This window comes from Mustela nivalis, assembly GCF_964662115.1.
Source record: "Mustela nivalis genome assembly, chromosome: 3".
NCBI lineage: Eukaryota > Metazoa > Chordata > Mammalia > Carnivora > Mustelidae > Mustela > Mustela nivalis.
In genome coordinates, this window is record NC_139022.1 from 177,427,162 (window position 1) to 177,440,153 (window position 12,992).

General features: G+C 46.8%; 1 long non-coding RNA gene across 1 annotated transcript; it reads right to left on the reverse strand.

Annotated features, from left to right (window-relative positions):
* Positions 1–2,207: 2,207 nt before the first annotated feature.
* Positions 2,208–11,792, reverse strand: LOC309861795. Its single transcript, XR_014310205.1, has 5 exons — positions 11,289–11,792; positions 6,940–7,418; positions 5,399–5,472; positions 3,752–3,859; positions 2,208–2,373 (listed from the first exon to the last, which is right to left on the reverse strand). It is a non-coding gene; the product is annotated as an uncharacterized lncRNA (long non-coding RNA).
* Positions 11,793–12,992: the final 1,200 nt, after the last annotated feature.

The window sequence follows — 12,992 nt, forward strand, 5'->3', positions numbered from 1 at the left end:
TCATACCTTCCCAATGTTATTTCATGTTGTTTGTGTTATAATTAGGGCTCTCTATTAGAAATAAGGTAGTAAAGTCTCCCTGAAGAATGGCTGAGTTTGTGTGCCAGAATATTGGACTATAAGGGCTACTTTTTGTTGGGTTTTTATTATAACATGTGCTACATTAACTCACTCACCTTTAAAAACTTTTTTCCTCTCTATTTGGAGGTTGCCCAAACATTTTTAAGTTGTTTCCTCATTTTTACGGATTATAGGAAAACCTCAATCATGTCCCCAAACTCACATTTGAATAATAATAAAAAATCATATTTTACTACAAAAGTGTTGGCAGGAGGTTAAAATATCACTTTTGAAAAGCACTTACTCACTTACTTTTATTTTTCAAGAATTGCAAGGCAGCCTGACTTCACTGAGGCATGTGGTTAGTTTTAACTTCAATTTGTTTTATTTGAAAGAAAAAAAAAACACCTTAATTTGGGTCTTCAAGAATGCAACTTAAGTAAGTCCATAAAAATAAACATGAGGCAAGCTGCAGGAGGATTTTGGGTCTAGGGCAATGTCTTAAAAGGCAAGGCGGGACTTGGAATTTCAAATCCTTATAGGGTACGGGGGCAAGAAACAGAGTTTTCTGTGGTGTGTCCATTCACGGAGCTTTCGTGGACTGACCCTGATAACCAAGGATGCTTGCACACCTCCGTGAGAGCTAGAATCTGCACGTTGTCTATAATGTGCACTCTGAGGACCAGGGCCGTGGGACAGCAGCGGAGCGACGGCTGGATTCTCCCTGACCTGCAGAAGTTCCACAGCCCTGCGTTCTGCTCAGACATGACCATGGAGACGTGTCTTCAATCCCTTGCGTCTGAGAATGCACAGATATATTTGAAGCTCTTTGGAATCCATGACCAGTCCCAGGAACATGGGAGTGACTCGTGTCGGTGCGATTCCTTCCTGTGACTCTCTCCCAGTGGGAAGGTCTGTCCTAGCAGGTCCTTGGGGGGACGTGTTGACTGCATAGAAGCAAGCAAATTCAGTTCAGCGGGGTTGTTTTCCTCCTTGTTTTAGGATATGGCTCACATTCTAAGCTTTCATCTCTTGTCTTTCTTTTCTACCAGACTTCACCTTGCTCTTGACCCCAGGCAGACACAACCATCACCCCTGATCACCAGCCCCCAGGCCTTTTGCATCTTTGTCACAGGGTATTTGTAATATTTAATTACTTGTCTGTCTCTTTGCTGGACCTGAATAAGGTACATGCCTTGCTCAGCAATCTCCTGTTACAGGGTAGGCATTCAACAAAGATTATTGGAGAAAAAATCAAGAAGAGAGGAAAAGATAAAATAGAGGTGATCCTGCTGGTAAAGTTCATGTATTTTCATGGACAATTTAAGTAAGAAATTAAATAAACACACCCTAGGCTTACATTTTAATACTTGGGTAGGGAATGTTTCCATTTCCTGGTATCATGTTTCCTTCAAAGCTTTCCTTCAAAGCTACCTCTCTGAATATTCCAGAGTCACAAATATTCTCAACTCAAAAGTTATCAACTCCACGGTTGAGAACTCTATGACTGATTTTTCTCATGATAATATCATCGGTCCCTCATTACCGAGGGCATGCCGTAATGTGGTGGGTACACGAAATCCTCGTGAGAATAATGTGCTCACTCCTGGAAATGTCAGAGTGTGACACCCATGAGAGAAGGCTTGATCCCACGTTATGCCCTGAGCACTGAGAGTAGACATTAGGACAGTAAATTGCTGAATGGATGCCATGGTGATGTGGAACTGAGGACTAAAGAAGGCAGGTCCCCATCTGTCCCCACACGTGGAGGCACCCCCCGACGCTCTGGTCCCATGGCTCTAAGTCCATGGTTAATGACAGGAACTCCTTCAAAACAGCCGTGCACATCAGCCCCTCGAAACCTCCCGTGGTGCCAAGTCCTACGTCTACCTCTAACTCTTGCTTCTTGTAGGTCTCAAGGTTCTTTTCACTCTTGAAAGTGGCTCTCCATGTCACTCAGACTTTACCCTTGAAGCTGCCTTGCTAAAGTGAAACTTTTTAATACCTCTATCAAAGAAATTAGAATGGCTTATTAATACTCATTCCAAACTCTGGTTAAAAAAAAAAAAACCCAAAAACTAAAACCCATAGGCTAATGAAGAGCCCCCATTCTCATAAATAAAGGCAATATAACATCCATCTTCATATACTTTTTTAAAAGACTTTATTTATTTAAGAGAGAAAGAGCAAGTGAGAGAGAGCGCGCGCGCACCAGTGCAAGCAGAAGCAGAGGGAGGAGGAGCAGGAGCGCGGACCTCCCTCCGAGTGGGGAGTGCACCTTGGGGCTCGATCTCAAAGTCCTGGGATGACGACCTGAGCGGAAAACAGGTGCTTACCTGACCGAGCCACCCTGGGATCCCTACCCTTTTTTATTCTTTAAGATTCTCTTCTTGGGGCCCCTGGGTGGCTCAGTTGTTAAGTGTCTGCCTTCAGCTTAGGTCATCATCCCAGGGTCCCGGGATCGAACCCCACATGGAGCTCCCGTGTCTATGAGAAGCCCGTTTCTCCCTCTCCCACTTCCTTTGCTTGTGCTCCCTCTCCCTCTGTCTCTCCCTTTGTCAAATAAATAAATAAAATCTTTAAAAAATAAAAATAAAGATAAAATTCTCTTCTTTGGCAATCATGAAGGGAAAAGACTGCAGTCCTTCTAAGAAGGTGTTCTAAATGTGTCCACCCGCTGCAGAAGTGTGTGCGCAGCAGAGTCCTCTGTACAAACTGTTGCACTCGTATGAACAGTGACTTGAAGGAGAACGTGCATCTCAGCGAGGAGAGACCCATGGCACACTGCTTACCGGATGCATGGTTAATAAACTTCTCAAAAACAATTTTACCGAAGTTCTGCCGCATATTTACATGATGGCCTTACATGTAAGTAGTCCAGGCCATGTGAGTCTCATAACCTGTTTCAGCAAGCAGGAGACAAACATTTTGAATGCACACCTGCAATTCATATGACTGCACGCCTACGATGACTTATGTTTGCATTTTATCTTCTCTGAAGTTGACATTCAACTTTCTGTCAATGGTGTCATGTCATCACTGCAGGCCTGGATGGAGATCGGACACTTCGGAACAGAATTTGTGCTTGCTTCTTTTCCTAATCTGGGAGCCCCATCAGCTTTAAACCACTTGGAGATGAATTCTCTTCCTGAGGGTCTTTGGACTTCACTGGCAATGTGGATTCCAACTAAGAGTGCATGTGTCTGTCTGCGTGAGGTGCAAATTCTTAGAGAAGATTTTGGAATATTTTTCTGCCATTGGCAGATTTGAGACCTGCAAGTTTCCTCCCCGTCCCTCGCTGGGTTCTGGTTCTGTTTTCATTAATCCTCACGCTGACATCCTGACTGTTTGATCACCCCACTCTAGACAGGTCTCCTGTAAGAGTGTCCAAGTTGCTATTTTTTCTTACTAGTACCTGAAACTAAGGTACATCTTGCAGAGCAACATGGCTTAGATATAGTGTAAAGGAATACATGTGCCCCCGTTTGCTTTAAATTAGCTCACGAATGGAATGTCATTAAGCACAGATGTGTATCTCAGTAGTTCCCGAAAGTTAAGTGGATCCCACTGCCCGAGAATCTTTGTTGGAAACCCCACTCCGCTCGAATCTCAGTTGTGTATTCTAACTTTTGCTTTGTTTCTCTGTTTTCTATTAAGCCTGGATGGCCTGCGGCGAGTTTATCAGTGATACCTACGGCATTGCAGTCCTGGGTGTAGCAGTCCTGGATGGGGAGTAGAGTCAAGCTGGCTGGTTGGTCGGTGAGATGAGCGGGTGACGGGCTGGGTCATGGGACAGTACCTGGCGGGTGGACGGATGGAATCAACGGAGACAGAATACATCGGGATAAAGGAGTGTTCCCTCCGCAAGAGATGGGGGACTAATAAACAAGTTAATGTTCTCTGCATCTTGTCACTCTGCCCCAAAAAGCAGGGAGATTCACTTTGTGCAGCCCAAACACCTTTTGATCACGGAGAGCAGGACAAGTGAGTCATATCCTGCATCAAGAATCAGCCCTTTGCCTGCTGCCATTTGGGCTTTCAAAGAGAAGGAGGTACCGACACGCCGCTGAAACAGCATTCAGCAGAAACTATGACATTAGTCCTTTAACCTCCCTTCTTCTCCCACTCATGTTCAGAAGGAGCCATCTCAAGCCCCCGTTCTAAGGTCTCTCCGCATTGCATAGTTCCAACTCAAGAAACTCGTGCGCTAGCTGGGGGCACCTGGCCACAATGTTAGCACCAACAGGCACCATAGGATCAGGGTTCCACCGCCCCACCATCCGCAGAGGCCATAGCTGGGACCCAGAAGTGAGAGATGTTGCCCAGACGTGGAAGGCGGAGAAACGAGAAGGGGACAGAGGACAAAGAGCACTTGAAGACCATGTTGGACCTGAAACGACTTCATGGAATTTAAACATTTAAACTTAAAATAACATTTGAAGGAGGATAGCTAGTCGTTACTATATTCAGACTAAATGTCTGATTTTTAAAAATCATTCTCACATTGGGGCCTACAAAATGGAAATTAAGGTGAGCTGTATAGAGCAGGAGGCGAAGCGGAGAGAGCGCGCCAGTCTATGGAAAGTCCACATAAAACTTAAAATGTTAACATGACTTCTTTCACCTCAGGTGAATTTGTAAATAAAACTTTTTTTTTTTTTTAAGGCTACAAATTCATTAGTGTATTCTTGGGAACGACCAATTCAATTCAAAGGATTTTTAATAATTCTGGTAACTCTAATCTGAACCATTATTTCTAATTTCTTAATATGAAACTAGAAATATCGGTGACCTAATAAGTTTTACAGCATTGCACACAACTTTCTTTATGGAGCTTACGCCATTATGTAATATGTTATAAAGCAAGTTGAATGTTGTAAAACTCATTATTTTTTTTCTCTTAGCTAAAGTGCATGATAGCCAAAAATTTAAGTGGAAAGCTATTAAAGTTCCAGAAATCCCAACCTTACATGTTTGGTTTTTTTTCAAATGTTCTATGTTGCTTTTTTTGGTGCTTTGTGTCCCAGGTACCGACACCGGGTCTACTGAAAGGGAGTATCTTTAATGCTACGGACTAAGGCTCCCATGGAATCTTGGCTCTTCTAAATCTTTTTCTGTGTTATTTTTTCCACTTCTGTTAGGACAATTATAAATTGAATGAAACAATCAGAACTGAAAATTATAAAGAATCATTCAAAAGAAAAAGGAACTTGAACAGTAGAAAGAATCATTTCTCGTTGACGAGAGTGTTATGATCGCCCTAAGCTTCAAGCCCAAATGAATCTCCTCCTCCTACAAGACCCCTGTCCATGGGACGGGAAAGAAAAGACTTGCTTACCTGTTAAGGCTTGCTGTTGCTCTAGCAGGGCCCTTGCTGGCAGAGCTCTGTGAATGGGTCTGGATTAGATTTGGCTCCCTATAGTTGAAGACGTGAATTAAACAATGTTATCTTTGGCCCGATGGACCAGGAGCACGACTGGGTGTCTTCGCCATACTCCTGGGTATGTTTCAAACTGGTAAATGAGAAGTAATGGTGAGCACAGAGAGTGAAGGTGAAGGGGAAACGTCTCTCTATAAGCAGGAGCGGTCTTCCTCCCAGTCCCTCCCCAGAGGGTCACTTTAAGCCCATTTCTGCTCCAACAAATGGAGTGGAGGGCTTTTCAAACTTGTTAAAACAAAGGATTTTTACTTTTATTTATTTATTTATTTGTTTGCTTTCTTCTTTTCCTTTGTTACAGTTTTTGCTCAGCTTGGTATTATTGCTTACTCGGTTTCCATAAATCGGAAGCATGCTTGCAGATTAATCTTTCTTAGTGCAATTTTTGCAGTGTAGAAAAACTCTCAGAATAGGAAAAATTTCTGTTGACGAAATTCCAAGTAGTGAACTAGGAACAACAGCCGGTACTTACATTGAATTTCTGGAAATGTGACCACATGTGGAAGTCAATTTAGAATCTATAGGGATACAGTCTTCAATTCTTTGACTTTAATGACCACGTTGTATTGCCCAAGGATCACATACCTTGTGGCAGAGACTTTTAGCTTCCAATATCCATTTTCCCCTTTGCCCTTAGTAATTTCACACTCTGATGTTCGCTAGGCTCCTGGCTCCCCATCACAAATACTACATTTCCCAGCACACGGTCACAAATAGATGTGGCCATGTGACTAAATTCTGGCCAATGGACTATTTAGAAGTTATGATGCATCTTCTGTTCATGTCTTGAAGAAGAGCATGTCCTATTCCCCTCCTTCCCCTACTCTCCGTCCACTCTGCTCTTCCTGCTGGATGCAAAGAGGATGTAATGGCTGGAATTCAGCAGCCATCTTGAACCCTGAGACGTGTTCATAATGAAGCCATGGAGGACTCAGCAGCCTTGAACTAATGACCTATAACATTCTCAAATACGAAGGAGAACACCCTACTTTCTTTTAGCTACTTTATGTTTTTTCTTTTTTTTTCTATTACTTACACTTAAGCTTATCCTAACATGTACAGTGACCAGAGACTAATAACATCATCACTTACCCATCAATCTATTCAGAAAACTTAATGAGAGAAAAAAACAATGAAAATCTTTAGCAAAATGCCTGGCACAGACTAGGTTCTCCGGACATAGCAGTGAAATAGTTTATTGAATACTTCCAAAAACATGTTAATTCAGTAAAAACAGAATCAAAATCACTATTTAAATAAAAAGAGAATCAGCCTGAAAGACCTTGTCGGGCACAATCTAAATAAGTACCCATTAGTCTTAGTTTGGAATTCCAAAATATGCTGTGAGTTCATAGGGGTTAGGGTGATTTAGGAAAAGAAAAAAAAAGAATCAACTGGTCTGTGTGATAGTCTTCCATAGTCACCTAACAGCTCCGTTGGACTTTCTTGTCCCTGGCCAAGTTCATGTCTTTTTGGTGTTGTAGGTGCAGATCTTCCCCCCGGAGTAAGCATGGGAGGTTGCAACACTCTGGGGCCAAAGATTCTCAACAGCTCATCGTTGTTCCAGAGAAGTCCCTAATTCCAGGTGAGTCAAGGGGGGAAACAAACAAACAAACAAACAAACTTCTGGAAGCAGTCCAGGTATACTAAAAATATTTTAGGCCAAAGGAATATATCTGTAAGTGGAAGCAAACAAGCTCTGTCTTAATCACGGTTGTGACATAGGCATCTTTCGCTGATGACATAACAATTGGGGATATTCCGCTCAGCAAGGAAAAGCAGCCTGCTATGGGGGTTCATCATTCCTTTCACTCGGCAGGCATCAGTTGAGTAGGTACTGTGTGTCTGGACTGTGAGGTGGACTGACGCAGTCAGAAGGAAGCGAGGCAGAGAATGCCGTTCCCCCTACGGAGTAAACATTCTATGGGGAGAAAGACAGTAAGACAGTAAGAGCAAAACAAAACAAGAAAATACGCCCCAAACACCAATACCATTGTTGGGAAGGAATAGAGATATGTTTTGTGTATTGGCTGTCAATAGTTCTAGTTGTCATTACTTTTTATGTATCTGGGAATTCGTTACCAGAAGTGGTGGAAGCCTGGCTGTCCTTCCTTTGTGGTCAGTATCTTGAATCCACGAAATTCAAAGCTCAGCTGTGGACCTATGTGTCCATGTCCCTGAATTCTGATGCACGAAGAGGCAGATGGCTTGTTGAAGTTACAGAAACAGGAAGGCATGGGTGCTCTACCATATAATCCTCGATGCTTCCACGCCATTCTCTTCTCTCCAGACACAACAAGCATGAAATGCTTTTGTTTTCCAAGAATTTGGTTTTCATAATGCTTGTGAGTTCTGGAGTCTGCTTCCCGGCATGCTGTTCTCATCACTGGGGAAGGAGCATTTTTACAACTTGGTCCCTGCTTGCCCCCAATTAGGGCTTCCTAAGAACAATCACATTCTCAAATCTTAAGATTGCTGAAGGTTCTCCCAGGGCTACCCAAATGAAGAGTTCCCAGAGGTCTTTGTCTCTCCTATAGCAAGAGGACTAGAGCTGAGCAGAACACCAGTGAATTACCTAGAAACTGAGCTGCCATGGCTAGTGGGGTCCTGGTCTGTGGGGAAGATGGAATCACTTCAGGATCCCCAATGTGTTCTGTGCCAGTTAGGTGTGTTTTTACCAAGGCCACACCTTCATGTGACTGGCGTGCAGCTGAAGATTCAGAAAGCCAAGTCTTCATCTTCATGGAACCGACTGCCCCCGGCCCCGGTTCCATAGCACAGCCCCACCCTCAGCCGTGCTTCTGACTTCTGATCCCATGGATTAGTTGTCTGAGTCGGAATGAGTAGATGCCGTCCGTTTCCAAATGGCCGCCAATCACACCTCGGAAGGCAGTGTATGAGGTTCCGGACACTCCCCGTGCTCACAGACCCGTGTGGATTTGTAGTCTGTGATAAACATGGTGCTGCTTAGGTAGTGCTATGTCCTTATAATTCTGATCTGTCCTTCCTCTATGACTAACCAGATTGGACCTTTTCCTATATTTCAGAGCCCTTCCATGATTATTTAAGCTCCTTATCCTTCTGGAGTGAGGGTCTCTGTCTTGGCCCTAGTGAAGTGAAGACGTTGTATGTGAGACGTCAACAAATATGTGTATCTCAGATGTGTTCTCCTGCTCGGTGGCTGCCTTCCCCTCCTCTTCACAACATCCTTGAGGAACAGAAGTGTGTTTCATTTGCATCAGGGTTCCCAGCTGCAAAATGAAGAGATCAATATGTTCTTGTTTCGAATGCTCTAAATATGACAGCAGTTCATCTTAGAATCCTTATAACATACTTTGGGATATTTTTTAAGAAAAATCCACAAAATAAATGAAGATTTTTCTTAACCAGAATCACACATTTTTTAACTGGGTCCTGCTTTTTTGTTTGTTTGTTTGTTTTTTCTTTTTTTGCCATTGGGGTCTCCAAGATCTCTCTCGTCATACCTCTCCTGACGCCTTACTCAGATGCCCTCTTTCTGTTGTTGGTGCTGAAGTAGGGAGGGTTATGTGGGCTGTTTTCTATCCTAAAATAATGCAGAACATGTCTAATGTGTGAAGTACGGCAAGGCTATTTTATGCGGTAAGTACAGGACTCAGAACTACCCCAGTCCTCTGTACGATACATCTCATTGTTGTTGTTTAAGTTATTTAGTTACCTACATAAATCATAGCATAGACATTATTTGTCTCGAGTAAGTTTTATCATAAACTCTTAAGAGCAGATGCATGGCAAAGGGCGATTTAACATTTGTTTTGACTCTTGCAGACTCTCAGCAGGTTCAAGAGTCTGAAAATATTTTTTAGAACTTTTCTGAAGGTAAAAAAAGAAAGCAACTTTTATAGCTCTGCAAAACAGGATTCCTTGCCTACTAGGAAACCTTCTTAAAACCCTCCTGCAGTTTCCATAAAACACTTTATTTAGCTGCTCTTTGCATTTTCAATACAGTTGATCTTCAGGGACATAATTTATTTGCATAAAATACATTTTTCTCTTAAATTGTGTTTTATATATTGTGTTTTATACAATTTTACAAGATGTTCTTGTGTAGATCTTTAACTTCATATATTCTTGTACAAATTTATCATCGCTTTGAATGTGAATAATTTCTAGTTTTTCCATGTCGAGAAAAATCTGGGGGGACGAACCAGGCACGGACAAACCATGTAAGAGATTTGTGTGTGATCCAGTGGGATATGGGCAACATACTTCTATTTCTTCCTAATCGCGGGTCTGAAAGATATGTGCCTTGTGGTGGCGTTGTGTCCGACGCTAGAAGAACACCATGCAAGGAAAGTGTCCTTCTGTTTTCCTTGAGGCTTTTTGCAGCTCGGAGAGAGAACCTTCCTCTGAGTGCCTGCATTGTTCCAAGCGGAGCTTCAGTGGGGCTTCTGGAGTCTCTGTCAGCAGTTCCAACTCGGATCATAGAAACAAAACATTATTGTCGGTATTCTCTGAGCAACAGGATGGGAAGGTTCAAAGGACAATGCTGATCTTTTGCTTCATAGAATTCTCTAGGTGTGCTTTCTCTGACAAGGCTGCACTATTTCTATTATTTTAAATGCATTATGAAAGATCAGAGTAACTCCTTATAGTCATTATATAAGAACATTTGTTGCTCAGGGCCCTTAGAAGAACTGCAAGTATGTAACATTCCAGAGATGCAAGAGTTATGCTGGGGAGCTATTTATTTGAATTGCATGCTTGAGATGCAGGCAGACGCAGCCATGATTGAAGCCACTCAGTGAAACTCCAGTAAATACTTCTTTCAACAGGTTGAAAGTTGCTAGAAGGAGACCTAAGGGTGTATTAGGGAGTTAGGGGTCTGTCCTCCAGCAGAGCGAGGTGACCGTGGGGCTCCAGGCCCGTCTGCGTCCCTCCAGCTGGAATCCGAAGTCACGCTCTCCTTCTATATTTCCACCATCCCTGGAAGGGGAGCCCCTAGCTACACACACACAAGCGTAAATACTATCCAAAGTGCAGGGGAGCCTGGCTGAGGGCCATGACCCTCTTGGAAAAGCATCTGGTAGGAAGACACAACGCCCCCTCCGTGGTCAAGTGAAGACCTGCCCGGCAGTGTCGGGGTAACGGGCAGCAAATGTCCTGCCCGTGTGCTGTGATGGGAGCCTGTGCCTTCCCCGCGCCTGGCAGCCGGTCCCGGAGTAAGGACGGCCCCCCAGGCTAGTCCATTCTGAAGGGTCAGGGTGGAGAGGAGGTCAATGCATGTGGCAACGTTTTCCGTCGGAAGGAGACAGAACAAAAGTGTCTGCGACAAGTCAGAATCTTTTTCACATTTCCACAGGACATGCCTGTGTATCCCTGCGTTGTGCCTTGACTTGAGAAAGCTCTTCTCTGAAGGGAAGCCCACGAACACAAAAGGAGCCTCCTCGTGTCCCTGCACAGCCACCTACGCTGCTCCATACTGACACTTGGGCTCATAGACACCAGCTTTGGACTGGGGCTCAGGGGCTGGGATGGAGAGAATGGACAGAGAGGCCGTTTTATATATACATTTCATATGACATATAAATATAAAATATCATGGAGATCTATATATATTTATAACGTTGAGTGCAATAAGTCCATCAGAGAAAGAAAAATACTGTAGGATTTCACTCGTATGTGGAATTAAAAAAAAAAATGAACAAAATAAAAAGACAAACACAAACAAAACCAGACTCTTAAATACAGAGAAAAAAACTGGTAGTTGCCAGGTTGGGGGCGGGGTGGACAGGGGAAGGAGCGCACTTACCCTGATGAGCGCAGAGAAGCATGGAGGGGTCCAACCACTGCATCGCACACCCGCAGCTAAGATCATGCTCTATGTTAGTCACACTGGAATAAATGCAGGTATGCCTCAACTGCAGGCGTACTGATACGGAATATATATAATGTTTCAGCATCCTTTCCCAGTGCCTCGCCCTCCTCGTCCGGACCCGCAGGTTCTGAGCCGGCCGCCAGCCACTCGGCAAAGGTCAGCTCTCGGCCGCAGCAGCGGGAAGCCCGGCTCTCCCGCCCAGGCCTCCTCCACTCGTGCCTCCCCTCTGCTCAGGGACCACCGCAGCCAGCGCCGACAGCAGGCCCTGTCCTGCAGGGTCACTGGGAGCTGGCCCCTGCTTGGTCCGCTCGGCGCACAGCCCCCCGCCAGCCCCCGCGGGCCGGGTTCACCGCGCACAAGCACGGAGACCCAGCAGCGCTTCTGTGGGTATCCCCGGAGGAAGGCTCTGGAGAGCTGCGTCCTGGCTGCGGAGCGGCGGTGCCGGGAGGCTGCGACCGGGAATGCGGGCGCCGGCCTGGAGGGGGCGCGCGCGCTCCACGGCCCCCGGCTCCGCTCCGGCCCCGCTCCGGCCCCGCTCCGGCCCCGCTCCGGCCCCCGCTCCGGTCCCCGCTCCGGCCCCGCTCCGGCCCCCGCTCCGGTCCCCGCTCCGGTCCCCGCTCCGGCCCCCGCTCCGGTCCCGCTCCGGCCCCGCTCCTGTCCCCGCTCCGGTCCCCGCTCCTGTCCCCGCTCCGGCCCCCGCTCCGGTCCCGCTCCGGCCCCGCTCCTGTCCCCGCTCCGGCCCCCGCTCCGGTCCCCGCTCCGGCCCCCGCTCCGGGCCCCGCTCCGGGCCCCGCTCCGGTCCCCGCTCCGGCCCCCGCTCCGGCCCCGCTCCGGCCCCCGCTCCGGCCCCCGCTCCGGTCCCCGCTCCGGCCCCGCTCCGGCCCCGCTCCGGCCCCGCGCAGGGCTCCCGCTGCCAGGTGTCTGCAGCCCTGGAGAAGGAGCATCTCCGCGGTGCGCGCTGTGACAGCGCGAGCCTAGGCCTTCGCGGGGAGAGAGCGCGTCCGGGAGGAGGGGGCGCGCCTCGGGCCGCGTCCGAGCATCCCCGCGGGGCAGAGGGTGAGGGGGTGTCCTCCCCCGGGACCCCCGTGCTGGCAGCAGGTGCAGCCCGGACTCACCGCCTGGCCTCCTGCGCCACAGAGGAGGAGGGTGCACAGTTCCTGGAATGCACTAGTGGTTGAACGGACAGACGGACAAGGACACGGCCTCCATGACGTCTGACGGCCAAGAGGGGGTTTGCTGGGCCCCGGTGCAAAACGGCGAAGCCGGGTTCCCGGGCAGGCGGCGGGTGCCACGGGACAGAGAGCACCGTGTGCCCAGGATGGGAGGTGGATGTAAGCGCTCACTAGGAGGCTGGAAGTCTACAGGCCCATAAATAATTCACCGTTGGAACCTGCATTCCGCACAGAGCCGCATGTGGTTCCAGGATCTGCCTCGCATCAGGCCCTGATGGCCCAGAGGGGTGCCGGGCTGACACGCAGGCCACTCCTTCCTTCTGGTGCTTCCAGACCAGCAGGGCATGTTTGCAAAGTCTTTGTTTAAGGGAACTATGGAAATGCACAATTGAATGTTTTGTCATGGGCGTGTAGAATTGAAACCTATTTGAAGACATGATTGAAATACAGTATTTTCAAAACTCGG